Below are 14764 nucleotides of genomic sequence, written 5' to 3' on the forward strand. Positions count from 1 at the left end.
GAGAGCGAATGAAGTGTGTAAAATTTTCACATTTAAGAAAAGTTCTATTAGATAGTCTTCTAAAGTTTGATATACTATGAAACAACAGTGTCTTTTTTAATAGTGAAGATTCCCTTGAGTCCCAAAGATCTTTGAAGTTCAGGCAAAATATAGCAATCTGATGGAAGATAATGGTGCATTTTGAACTAATAATAAATATAATGTCCTATTAAAGCCTGTTTTCTTCTATTATGACATTTAATTTAGAATCTAAAATATTATGTGGTTCTGAAATCTAGCTTAATACTGCAATGTAGGGCAACTTCAATAGAAAATCTATTAGTAATTATATTACATATATATATATATATATATATATACACACGCATACACATTATTTGTGACCAGTTGGGATAAAATTAAATAAATCTACATTGCCTAATTGGAGAAAACTTGAGATCAAGAGTAAGCTTCAGTTTTGTTGTAAACTTGTTTTGTGACTGTTGACAAGTCTATTAATCCCTCAGTTTCCCATCACTGAAAAGAAGCAACATTGTGGTGACAAGATGTTAAACTACCAATCCCACTGAGAGAGTAGAAAGAAAAAGATAACACATATGGCAGTGTTTTGGTGTCTTTGGAAGAAAAGATGGCAACTAATGTGATACTATTGGTAGTACTATTTTCAATGTCATTTGTTAATTAAAAAGAAAGTTACTTGGGCGCCTGGCTGGCTTAGTGCTACTCTTGATCTCAAGGTAGTAAGTTTGAGCCCCACGATGGATGTAGAGATTACTTCAAAGAAAAAAAATAAATAAAATAGGGGTGCCTGGTGACTCACTTGGTTAAGTGTCTGACTCTTGGTTTTGGCTCAGTTCATGATCTCATGGGTCGTGAGATGGAGCCCCTGGAGTCCTGCTCTGCCCTCAGCGGGGATCTGCTTGAGGATTCTCTTCCTCTGCCCCTCCCCCAACTTGCACGCACCCTTTTTCTCTCTGTCTCTGTCTCTCTTGCTCTCTCAAATAAATTAATTAATTAAATAAAAATCTTTAAAAAAGTACTAGGTATACATGATTTTATGAAGAAGCCATATTCTGTCATAGATGAGCTATTTAAAGACATTTAATGGGATATCCTTTGGTAAGGTGAATAATCACCATCTATTCTGCCTTTCTTGTATATGTAATTTGGTGTAAGCACAGTGTAATTATGTATCGCTTCAAGTGGTAGTATACCTGTAATTTTGAAATTACAAAAGAGCATTGAAAGACATTGCCAATTTCTAGACTTCTAGGTTATAGTTTGTTCTGTATGTTACTATTATCGGCTTATGAAGTTCCAAAAAAAGTGTTTGAGTGTAGAAACTTGTATAAACTGGATTTAGACATGAAGGATGGTCTAAGTGTTGACTGATAATCTGATGGTCATTCTGACCTGGCTGATTGGACTAATTTTAATTCATAGGAACCAATGGTGGAAAGGCACATATATAATCTTGACTACTTCGTATTAGCAGTTATATTTTAATTCCAAAATAACTAGCACTTCAGTTATTGGAAACAAAGCACTTTTAGCATTTAACTTTAGAATACTTGAAATCCTACTTTGCAGCATTCATACTCATTAAAAGCTCAATCCATGATCCATGTTTGCCCAAGAATTTGGGTGTTACTTAACATGGTCATGTAATGAGCTGCTTCTCTGCAAATTAATTTTCACTCCTCTCCCCCATCTGTAACCTGGGATCTTTGGAGAAGAAGGAGGCTAGTAAGAAATAAGGAAATAGGGGGAAAATTCAAAATCAAGGTGAAATGCTAACCATATGGCCTTTGCAGTTTTGGCCATCAAATATCTGATGAATAATCATAACAGTATTACTATGATACCCATTTTGTGACATTTACCTCTTTTTTAACTAAATTGGCTAGATACAAATAATATTTTCATCTTCAAATATTTAGAATATTTTTTCCATCTTCACCCCATTTCTTCCAGATTTTGATACTAATCTTTTTTTTGCATATTGCATGTGTTTATTCAATAGCTGATTTATTTCTAGATTTTTAGTTTCATTCATATTCATTCATATTTGCTTTATAGGTTCTCCATCAATACAGTGGTTCTACCCTTTAAGGAAAAAAGATCAACCCTTTCACAAAAATGCATATTTTAAAGAAAGATAAATTATGTGATAATGATTCATTCATATTTTCTACGTATTCTCCACTGAATTTCTTTAAGCTTAACTATGGTGTTTAAAATAATTTTGCTTAGGGCGCCTGGGTGGCTCAGTCGTTAGGTGTCTGCCTTCAGCTCACGTCATGATCCCAGGGTCCTGGGATCGAGTCCCACATCAGGCTCCCTCCTCGAGGGGAAGCCTGCTTCTTCCTCTCCCACTCCCGCTGCTTGTGTTCCTGCTCTCGCTATCTCTGTCTCTGTCAAATAAATAAATAAAATCTTTAAAAAAAATTTTTTTGCTTATTAATATTTCATTTGCAGTATTTTATTTTGATAAAAGAAAAAAATTCTCCTAGTAAAATCAAGCTTATATTTTGAACAAACAGCTCCAAATATCTCCTTGTTCATTCATCTAACATATATTTAGAAGACTACTATTTGCTGGCCTCTTTGCTAGACTTGAGGAACAGTTATGAGCTAGACAAGAAAAGTAAAGTCTTTGTTCAACTGGGTCTTATATTTTAGTACAAGGAACAGACGCTAAAGAAATAAATGAATAATGTGGTAATTTCAAAGATATATGTATTAAGAAGTAACAAAACCACAATGGAAGGTGAGGGCAAGGGCACCTTAGGTGTCTGGCAGGTGGGTTCGTTTTCAATAGCCAGCATTTAAGAGAGGTGGTACAGGACACTGGCCCTGTGGTGGAAACCAGTGTGTTGTGGGGAGGGCACTGCGGGCATCTGAGAAGTAGGCAGGCACCAGATCTTATGGACCTTGTTGACCAAGTGATGGGAAGCCACAGGAGGGTTACAAGCAGGTGATTAACATGATCTGATTTGCATTTAAAAAGAAACCACTCTGTTTTCTTAACCTCACATAGTTTAGAATATGTTGTGTATTATGTTCAGAAAGATCTATTAAAAATAGTCAAAGTTTCTTTTTATCTGGCCATAATTATTTGTGTTATACCAAAATGGTAGAAATATTTAACAATCTCTATGACATTTTTTATAGAGAGATTTAACAACTTTGTAGCACAACTCATTAAATAGCTATAAGAGGAAGTCTTTTTCTCAGTAAAACCTTAACTAACTTAAAGTCAGTGATTTTGATTACTCAAGAACTTGAAATGCCCCACTTAAAAAAAAAAAAGAAAACTCAACTCTGAACAACAGCAAAAAAGAAAACATTTTGTTTAAAGGTAATTATTAGATAAGTGTGACAGAACCACCTGACAAGGAGAACTTCTAACAAGTAGAGCTAATTTTAGGGAGGCTCAGGGCTGAGCCTCATTTTTTCAATGAGATAAAAATATGCATAGATAAATCTAGGAATGATGTGAAACATTCAGTTAGTCATAAAAGAGCTACAAAGAAGGGAACTTTATGGAAAATGTAGGAGGCAAGGCCATGCATTTCCATATTGGTGGATTGCCTTTTCTTTCTTTCTTGTCAGGTACAATTGAACAGTGGATGATTTTCACTGTTTCATGGGCTATTTCTTTATTAGTAAGAGAATGCTAGAGTAGCATTTTTTAATGAGGTTACACTCTGGTGCATTAGTGGTGACAACTGGCCTGGCCACTTTCCTTACTCCTTCCTTTATCTTCTCCCAATTCCAGTATGTGTATGAATGTTAAATTTATTCTTACCATGGTGAATTCCAAAGCAGGCCAACATGTCTGAGAGCTTCAGCAGAGATAGATGTATAGGCCATTATTTTCTCTGAAGCACACAAAGTTATTTTCCTGGTGAAACGTGGGAGAAGAAACACCTAGATGTTTTGTGCTACCGGCCCCAATGTAAATATGAATGGGCTGGTATAAATTCCAAACAAAAAGGAAAAGAAGGCTTGCTTATCTTATCTAATATTTTTGAAATATATTGTTTATTATTTGATGGAATTTGATGTTTGTATAATTATAAAGCATCAAGACTAAAAAGAGAAAATGGTAGTATGCCAAAGTTGTTCAAATTCTTTAAAAGGGGTACACGTGTTCCTGTGTTGCATTTTTGTTAAATATCATTCCAAAATTCTTAAATGATGTTATAGTCATGAAGCTTACAACTATTGATCATATTACTTTATGATAGTACCTTGTTATGGGTAGGAAAATATTACTTTATACAAACGTTAGAGCCCACCCAATTAATGAACTTTACTGGTAGTTGACTTCCATTTTCAAAAGATCAAAGCATTTTAAAGAGGAACATTTGTTATCATTTGATGACTTTTTAAAAAATGATAAATATGGTAAAATATTGAGTTAAAAAACATTAAACAAAATTGTATCTCATCTTTGAAAGAAAATTACATGTATGCATAGGAAAAGAATTTGGGGGAAAGTACATCAAAATTTAAATAGTGGCTATCTCTGGCTGATGAGGTTATTGACCTTTTTTGCTTGATTTTTAAAAAGATTTTCCAAATTTTCTACAGTAATCACATACAATCTTTATCTGAATGTATTACTTTTATACTAAAAAAATGTACCCCCGTGCACCACCTAAACCAAATGTAACTTTATAAAAGTGTAGTGACAGACGAGACAACAATTTTAGTCACGTGATAAATAACACTTCATAATTGCTATCTAAAAATAAACTGCCCCTCAGGAATAGTATATATTTGAATCCCATCAAAAGATAACATTAGGAACCATTAGAACAGGTCATGACCTCTCCGGGTCTCATATTCTTTATCTGTAAAATAAGGAGGTTGACTGAAAGGATGACCATTTTTGGTTCTAATATTTTATGAATCTAGACTCCCCAAGGACAAGTTTGGAGTCTTGGTGTTGCATGCAACAGCCAACAAAATGTTTTTGCTTCAGTGTTGGTAACACTCGAATATGCTAATCATTGCCTGATTCCCCAAGGTCACTGTCTGCCTCAGGACCTTTGCATTTCCTGTACCTTCTGCTTATTCCCTGAGAGATTTGCATGTTTACTTCCCTCACCTCCTTCAAGTCTTTCCTCAAATGTTCCCTTCTCAGTGAGGCCTACCCTGACTACACTATTTAAAACTGTAAGCCTCTCCCATTCCCATCCTCTTTCCTCTTTTATTTTTCACTGTAGCACTTATTACCTTTTAATACATTGTCATTTCCTTATTTTGTTTGTTGTCTATCTTCCCACACTAAAATGGCTTGCTCCTAGGAGGGCAAGGGCTTTCATCTGTCTTGTTCATTCTTTTTTTTTTTTTTTTTTTAAGATTTAGTTATTTTGGTAGGGGGAGGGGCAGAGGGAGAGAATCTTAAGCAGACTTCCCACCTAAAGTGGAGCCTGAAGTGGGGCTCAATCCCATGACCCTGAGATCATGACCCCAGTGGAAACCAGAGTCAGACGCCTAACCGACTAAGCCAACCAGGCACCTCTCTTGTTCATTCTTGCGTTCTTAAGGTCTGTAATAGAGCCTGGCACATATTTGATTCTTAATAAATATTGTATAAATGAATTTTCCATTTTTACAACATCCTACATTTTCATTCAACATTATGAAAGTAAAGCAATAAATATGTTGAAAATCATGGAAGATTGGCACAGTGGGAAATTCCCTGCAAAAAAATAGGTACTTCTATAATCATCTATCTTTAAGAGGAAATAAAAAAAAAAACCTCATTTTAATTATTAGACAAATTTTTAAATCTTTATTGAATCAATTTCGATATTTGCAGAAAGTTGAGAAAATATGCAAAGTGTACATCAGATCATATGCAGAAGTCCTTGAGAATACAGCATCTTTAGTATTTCATAGAAAGCACAGATTGAAATTTTGATCACGAATACACATTCCTTTGACACTAGCCATTCTTAATCATATTAATTTAAGGCACATTGAAATGTTTTCAGTATTTGGTATAATAGTCTAGTTTAAATAACATTTCCTTTCATAGGAAAATTTAATAAATAGATCTATTCTATGGGTAAAAAGTTCTTCCCATATAGTTTTTTATTTTTATTTTTTTTAAAGATTTTATTTATTTATTTGTGAGAGAGAGAGTGAGCACACAAGCAGGGGGAGCAGCAGGAAGAGGGAGAAACAGGCTCCTCACTGAGCAAGTAGCCTCATGCAGGACTCGATCCCAGGACCCGGGGATCATGACCTGAGCCAAAGGCAGATGCTTAACCAACTGAGCCACCCAGGCATCCCTCATAGTTTTTTAAATGTAGGTCTATAGATAGGTCACGATAGTAACAAACTATTGGAAAGAAGGCTCTATTTTTAATTTAGAGAGTCTAAATGCTATGTGTTAATGAATACCTAGGCTAAAAAAAATGTCTTTTATAGACTCCTTAGGCTTTGTTTTCTTCATCTGTTTAGTTTGGCTGCTCTCATTTACATACTTGTTCTCATTAGGGTTTGAATTTCAGAGCTGGCCTCACTCTGCAATGGGAACAAATGTCTTGCCATGTGATACTAACTTTCCATTACATCCTGAATTATTTGCAGTCCCAGAGGCAAAGAATTTATGGTTGGTACATGAGAGATGGAACCATCACATAAAAGAAGCCAAATTTGAAAACATATTTTTTTCTTGGTACCAATATAGTTTCAAGATAATGAGAACTTAGAATAATCAGCTAATGACCAAAAATGAATCATTGTTAAAACACTGTTTTTGGGGCATAAAAAAGCTAATGTTTCTAGTTGGTTGATAATTTTCATAGCAACCATGGTTTTTGGCACGTCCTAAACACCTTTCATTAGAAGCCTTCAGACCCCTTTGAAGCAGCTCATTATACTCTGAAACAGTTCTGAGAATAAGGAAAACTAATACACAAGTTTTGCTGGTATTCTGTAGCTGTGTAGAGGGCATCATGTAGCAAGTACTTAGAATGCATTACGAGATTTCTCAATAATTCTCCAGCCAAGCAGGAAATTGAGTAGATGCAGCAAGAGAGATTTGAAGTATTGAAAGTCAATCCAAGTTAGAGTTTGGTCAGAATTCCAGACTTAATTGTTTTATTCTTTAAAAAATAAATAAATGAATCTTGGAGGCTATTTCAATAGCAGGGTTACTATTAATATCCATAAAAATAACATGGCATCATATTTTCAAGGAGTTCTGTATACTTCCCAGCTTCTTCTTACTCTTCACTATGCTCTATGAGATTTTTTTGGTGGCAAGTTTTATTTTAGTTTTGGCCAGAAAGTCAAGAAAAGAGAGTATTAAGAATAGTAGTCAATAAATGTAAGAACTCACCACAGATCTATTCATATTTCTGATCATACCTTGAATTTGCATCATACTTTATGGTTGTCAAACTTTTACCATGTGTCATATCATTTGATTGTTATAACCCTATGTCTGTGTGACCTTGGGCAAGTCATTCAGCCATGGCTGTGGTTCCCATTAGGTCAGCTGAGTTTAACAGATGCCTTCTACTAAGCCTAAGAAATGCTTCAGAATTAATAACAGAATAGTTCAACACATTATGAACCCTTTAAAAGAAAGGTATTATTATAAATATATTATATCCATCTAACTTGGGAAACTGAAATTTAGAGAGACCAAGTGAGTTGGCCCTAAGTATTTAACCATATTAGTCCCAAGAAACACATGGATTAAAATGTTTATAGCTTAGAATAAAAATGGCATGAGATTTTATCACAGAGAGCAAAATATTGTCTCAAGTAGAGAATAGTACTTTCTAAAAAATATAAAGAAATATTCATTCTGAACCATGAACTCACTAATTTTACTTAAATGCATTAAGCTGAATATGATTTCATCAGTTGTTGATCAGCATTCAGGCTACATAAGACAGCTGATGATAAAACACAATTTTTTGAAAAGACACCCAATTTGGCAGTTATTAATCCCATAATTATTATGAATTATATGAACTGAAAGGAGAAATAGGTAATATTTTTGGTAAAAATGTTTTCCAAATATATACGTATATATATATATATCAGAATAGTATTTCATAAGCAATAGTTAAGGTGGTCAGCTGCTATAGCTTTGTCATATAGCTTACATATTAGAATAAAACCTCCTTAGGAACGTTGGCTATTCTATGAGATGTCTCAATATGCATAAAATGATATTCTCTAGCTTCTAAAGTATTGTTTGTTAAAAATATATTATCGCCCAAATCTGCATGATTGAAAGATTATTTGTATTTATTAAACATTGCTAACATTAGGAAAGGATCATTTTTAATTATTTTATTTTGAAATTTTTTATAATGGAAAATTCCAAATATATAGAAAAGTAGAACTATATAACAAATGACAATACATGCATATCCAACAGGGTTCCTAGAAAACAGAGAAAAAGTGAGCAGCAGAGAGAGAACAGAAAAGAATTAGCTCTGAGTGTGTGCCAGGCGGTGTGGTAATTTAAATGTGTCTTCATTTAATCTCTATAGCAACTCTATGGGGTAAACATTAGCATCTCCATTTAAGAGATGAAGAAATTAAGCCTCAGAGAGATTGAGGACTTCCTCAAGAGTTTAGAATCAGAACCGTATATGAACTGGGTCTACATGCTCTTCAGGTCCATGTTCTCTCAATTTATGAGCCAGCAGATTAGATGTTTCCAAACTTGTGAAGACAAACTACTTTCTGGGTTTTTGTCTTGTTTTGTGATCTCATGATGGTGGAAAGACAGGCCAAGAGAAAGGTTGATCCTGTTGTGGATGAATTTGAGGAGAAGAGCTGCCAGTGAGGTTCTTGAGTGGGAAGGAAGTGGGCAGGAGGTGGCTTGTGATGTGAAAGAAGTGATGGACCAGTGTAGTTAATTAGACTGGTGGGTTGGGAACACTGCTGTGGTTAGGGAAGGCTCTCTGTGGGACTTTCTATTTACTTATATTAAGGAGTAGAGTTTTTATAATACGAGATAAAGAATTTTATTTTTCTATTCTTAAAAAAAGAAAAAAAACAACTGGAGGTGTTGGTCTGCCATTCTATTGAAATGAAAATGCATCTTTAGCTGGAATGTACGTGTAACTGTCTTGGAATTAGACTCTCCAAGGTCAGACTATCTCCACACAGCAGACAAGCAAATTCCCGGGATACCAGGCAATGTTTTCAGCAGGCTGCTGCTGCTTCCTGTCCCAGAGAAGAGGAGACGTTGGTTCTCATCCCAGCTCTGGAACTGGCAAATCATCTCACCTCTCTGGGCCTCTGTTTTCCCTCCCCTGAAAAATAAGGAAGCTGAAGTGGACAATTCCTAGACCCCCTTCCAGCCCTTCTGCTCTGTGGTTTCATGAGAACAGAAATCATAGCTATTCCTTAGGCCCTCTGGGGGGGAGTAAAACCAAAACATGGTAAAACCTTCTGTCTGCTATACAAATTTTAGCATCCAAAGATTTAAAGTCCATTTATCCTAGAGATTTGCCAGGAAGCAGGTCAGTTGATATTTTCATACACTTATATGAATGTATTTTAGCATTGTTAGAAAATTTTTCTGTAGGCTGAAACTTTGCGGGGAGTTAATTCCATTTTTTTTTTTTCCACATCTCATTTTGAAATTCAAAGTAATTGACTTGTTTTGGGTGTCCTATTTAGGTGCTTTCCAAATCTCAAATAATTTTGTCAAACACTCCAAAAATTATACTCTGCCCTCAGAAATTGTTTTAAGGACAATTGTTTATTATATGAAATGGGATAGATGAAAACCTAAATGTTATAATATTTCAGTTATTCAAACATCCACACCTTAGCAATGAATGCATGCTAAGTGGAGCCATCTTACTATAATATGACTTTGTGCTTTTCTACTGCATAAGGTTCATTTGTTCATGAATGGGTAGATGATCTTGGTGAGAAAATGAAAAGACTTTTACATGTGTGAAAATATAGACTCATCTTCTTTTGGAGTTGTTGCTTGCTCAGCACACATATGTTGACTTCCTGCTTACTAGACAAGCACTACTTGTTGAGGTTACACAGATGAGTAAGATATGCTCCCTTCCCCTGGAAAATCAAGGCTAGTAGAAGATGCTTGTAGTTTGCACAGAAAAAAAGAACTTATAAAGTTTTTCTACTATATTACCTCATTGGAACTCCTGAGGGGGTATTATTATTTTCTTTATTTTACTCACAGGGAAACTGAGTCTCATAAAGGTTAAGTTACTGTAATGGTCAACTTGTTATTACTTGCTCAGTATCTGTTGTCCTATTTCACAAGGCCTGGGACTGTGTCTATCCTTTCACTCTGTTGCCCCAGTGCCCAGCACAGTACCTGGAACCTAATAGGTGCTCAATACATATTTGGCGTATTAGTAAATATTAGATTATTAGTACATCCAGCAAATATTAGATCACAGAATGGCATTAGTAGTGTTAGTCTTCTCCCTCTTCAAGCAAGCGTTTTTTCACTGTGCCTTGCTGACTCTTCAATTATATCTGTTTAGTATTAACAGAATGGATGCTTGAGGTCTGGAAAAAGAATTATGTACTACCTAATTTTATAAATGAGGAAAGAGATTGCCTTTGGAAAGCAGAAGCTAAACACCCTTGCAAAGCACCACAATAAATACCCCAGAACTCAGACTTTGAAACTCAACCATCAAAGTACTCTTTCCTTTATAAAGAAACAATTATGTCACATGGACCAAGATTTCCAATTGTTTAATGGCTTGAAATAATTTTGAATTAGCCATTAAAAGAGATGGCAGCAAGTTTGAGAGTCTAGAAGAACTTGTGTGCTGTATTAGTAATTTGGCTGATATTTGTGAAGCTCAGCTTATGGCGGATACTAAGATACAGGGCTATTAGCACTTTAGAATATAAGAATGGAATTCAAAATGACCTTGGCAAAACTGAGGGTTGTTAATCCTAAATAGGAACACATGTAGGCAGGAAAGACAAATGTACAGTAACTGTAATATGCGACTGTGGCAGAAAGGAATTTAGAGTTCCAAATTCGGTAATCACAAAGTAATTCCTGTATTGCATTCTTCAGTCTGTTACTAGAATACTCTGGCCAGTTGTGGGTCTACCTGTTTAAGAGATTTGTAACAAATCGTATGAGATTCAGAGGATATAGAAAAGAGTTGAAGGTTGGGGATTTGGGAACGGGAAAACATAGAAAATAAGTCGAATTTCAGTCATGTAAGACCTCAAAAATTTTTACCTCTCATACACCCATGCTCAGAAACTACTTTGGGACGTGCTGCACCAAAATGAGGGAATGAAGCAAGACAGAGGAAGGCAATGGAGACACGATACAGGCCAATGAGGCCCCAGGAGACAGGGAAGCGGAAGCCTGGTGGCAAGTGTGTCCCTGGTGTCCAGGGCCATCCATCTGGTCAATGCACATTACAAGGCTCAAGGAGAGACTTCTTTAAGAAGATGAAATTAAAATAATCTTGATGTGTTTGAACATTTTAAGAAAAAGGTTAAATAATTGTTGGAGAGTTTGGAGTTAAATTAGTGATAATACATAGAATACTTGACCAAACAAACAGAAAGTAACCTCAGGGAGACAAAAGTCTGAGCCAAAAAGAATAGGAGAAATATAGTTTATATGGCAGAGCTTAGCTATAAATAACATTTATATACTTACTATAATATGAACACTAAGTATTAATTGAACCAAAATTGTGATCTAATGATAATGAGCGCATGAAGAGGTGAGAAGGGGATCTGGGCCTGATGGGGAGGGAGAGGGAGCTGAAAGGATGCTGTGTCCTTATCATCCACAGTGAGGAGTCCTGTTAATCCAATTAACAATATAAACTAATATAGTATACTTAGAATTGTGGGAGTTAGCACGAAAAACATCAATCAACCAATTAATCAAACAAAACACATAGCTAAAAATGTTGGAAATGGCTGCTTTTGGAGTGGGGAGAAAGGTGCTGGGGGAGGTATGAAGGAGTGCTATTTTTCACAATAGACCATTTAATTGCATTCTTTTTTTTAAAGATTTATTTTATTTATTTGAGAGAGAGAGAGAAGGAAAACATGAGCTGGGGAAGGGGCAAAAGGGGGAGGGAGTGGGAGAGAGTCCTCAAGCAGAGTCCCCACTGAGCAAGAAGCCCGAGGTAGGGCTGGATCCCAGGACCCAGGGCCATGAGATCATGACCTGAGCCAAAATCAAAGAGCTGGACGCTCAACTGACTGAGCCACCCAGCCATCCCTAATTTGCGTTCTTTAAACTGTGTGCAAATTATTTAACTACCTAAAAATGTATTTAAGAGGTGACCTAATAATATCCAAACATGGAGAAATTTGTCTTTTCAAGATAACTGCTTGTTGTATTTGTGAAGTCAAGATTTTGCTTAATGCTGTGTTCTGGTAAGGGCTGTTCTATAGGAGTTTCTAAACAGATGAGGCATTTCCTTTCCTGGAGCTGTGTGGTACTAACAGTCCACACTCACCAGCCTGGCCTGGCTTGGCTTATATGCAGTTATGGATTAAGGCCCCAGTACATTGCCCTGGCTCATCTCCTGGGTTCTTTATAATTCTGTGGGCCTCTGGCAGAGGTGTGGTGTAAAGGACAGAGCACTGGCTTTGTAGACACACAGACCTGAGGTCAAACTCCAGCTCAATCATGTGCTATTCATGTGACCTCGGAAAAGTTACCTAATCTCTCTGAACCACGATTTCATCATCTGTAAAATGGGGCAGTGCAATACCTACCTCATAGTGGTGCTGAGGGATTAAATGCAATTATAAAGCACTTGGAAGATTCTTGAAAAATATCCATTCCCTCTCCTCTGACATAGTAATCTCACAAGTTCAGAGAAGTAATGATTTGAATCATATTGTGACGGTGTCTGTTTAACTTGAATACAATCAGGTGGAAAATTTAAAATATGTATTTAAATATATGCTTGTTTTTATCTTTTACATGAGACAAAACAACCGGTTCTTCCATCCCAGATGGATATGCTTTAAAAATAATCGATTTGTTCAAATTAGATAGCTATTTTGATGTCTTGTAGACATAATTTGAGTGTTTATGTGTTACATGTGGTCTAGTATCATGAAAAGACTCCAGAAATGCTCAAGGCCTGTATTTGATGGAAGAGTCAAAACATGCCCCATCCAACCAGTCTCCCAAATTGCTACATAACCCCTTGAGACCCTGTGAATCATAGTTTATAAACAACTATTCATGGATCCAGGTATTCCCCCTAGGGTATTATTTATGTGAGGCTGCTAAAGAGCAATTTTTTTTTTTTTTGGCCTTGCTAAGTATTAACTCTAGTGCCTGGCTCACAAAGACAAAGGGATGTGAGGGTGGAGAAGAATCCACTTAAGAAGAGCTTAAGAGACCCCTTGCAGAGAAAAGATGGCAAAAAAGAAAAAAAAAAGTGTCAGGCTTTGAGGAAAAATCTTCCTAAGGAATAAGAACCATGTGGTCCTAGGGTCCTCCGTAATCCAGATGCCAAGAATAAATGATCCTGGTTGATGAAGAGCAACCTGCCCCTCACTCAACTTTGTAATTCTGCCCCAAATGGATTTCCAGATGAAAGATTAAAAAAAAAAAACAAAAAAACTCCCTATGTTGCTGCCTCTCAAATCTGCACAGATATTGACAGTTCAGTGCCTATTTTCCACATCAAATTTCTGTCATTTGATAAAAATATTTTCATCTTATATATTTTTTTAAAAATGCAAGCAGTAACCATTCTTATTTTTCCAGAATTGGCTCAGGTTAAAATAGATTTCTCCCCTTTGATCTAGGTGAAAGAACATTGAGTTCCTCCTTTGTGTTATTCCATTTTCTCTACCTCAAACAGGAACAAAAATCCTTTCCATCATTCATCAATTGAATTAGTCAGTTCCTTGAATTGAGCACCTGGTAACTGGCTGGGAGGCGCTCATTTTCTATTTAGGGATGATGGTGGAGGGAGAAGAACCTAGATTTGGAAATAGACAGTGATGATAAGATGACAATAACAATATGTACAAAGGTTAAGATAGCATTAAAGCTAGTAAGGCCAACCATGGGGTTTTCTGGAAAGGCTTCCACAGATGAGGTGAAGTTTTGGCTTGGTCTCGAAGGCCTTTTGAGAACTTGCCAGTCAGGCAAAGGGAAATTGAGGACATTTGTGAAGGATAGCAAAGGAATGGTGAATGGTCAAGGAATAGAGTTTAGAACCAAATGGTATTTTGGGGGATGGCATGAGGCTCCATGTGGCTAGGGTAAATATGGGAAGGTGGTAGGAGGTGAGAAACAGGAAGTAGGTAACAAAAGTGACAGGCTCCAAGATGCATTGTCAAGAGAACACTTGGAGAACCCAGGGAGGATGGGCTGGAGTAGGCGAAACACTGGTTAAGAGTCATTCTGGTGAGGGATATGGAGTTCCTGAGCTATGGCAATAAGTACATCAAGCAGGAGATAATAAGTCATCAGAAGTCACTGAAAAATGTAAAGTACTATGTAAAATCATAAAAAGATACTAATTCCTGGTATTATTATCTGTCCTAACTTGGAGTGTGTTGTGACAGTCCATCCCCAGTGCAACTATCCCCTGTGGCCAATCTAATGTACAATGTCATCTAGAGTAGGTATGTGCTACCATCACTGTCCCCTCGTGACTTCCCAGAATTCATTATGAAGGCTATTTGCAGAACAAGCTCATTTTAGTCTCTTTAAAACATCATAAAATAAACGTAGATTGCCCGTTTCATTTTC

Source organism: Phoca vitulina, unplaced genomic scaffold (genome assembly GCF_004348235.1).
Source record: "Phoca vitulina isolate PV1807 unplaced genomic scaffold, GSC_HSeal_1.0 scaffold10, whole genome shotgun sequence".
Taxonomy (NCBI): Eukaryota; Metazoa; Chordata; class Mammalia; order Carnivora; family Phocidae; genus Phoca; species Phoca vitulina.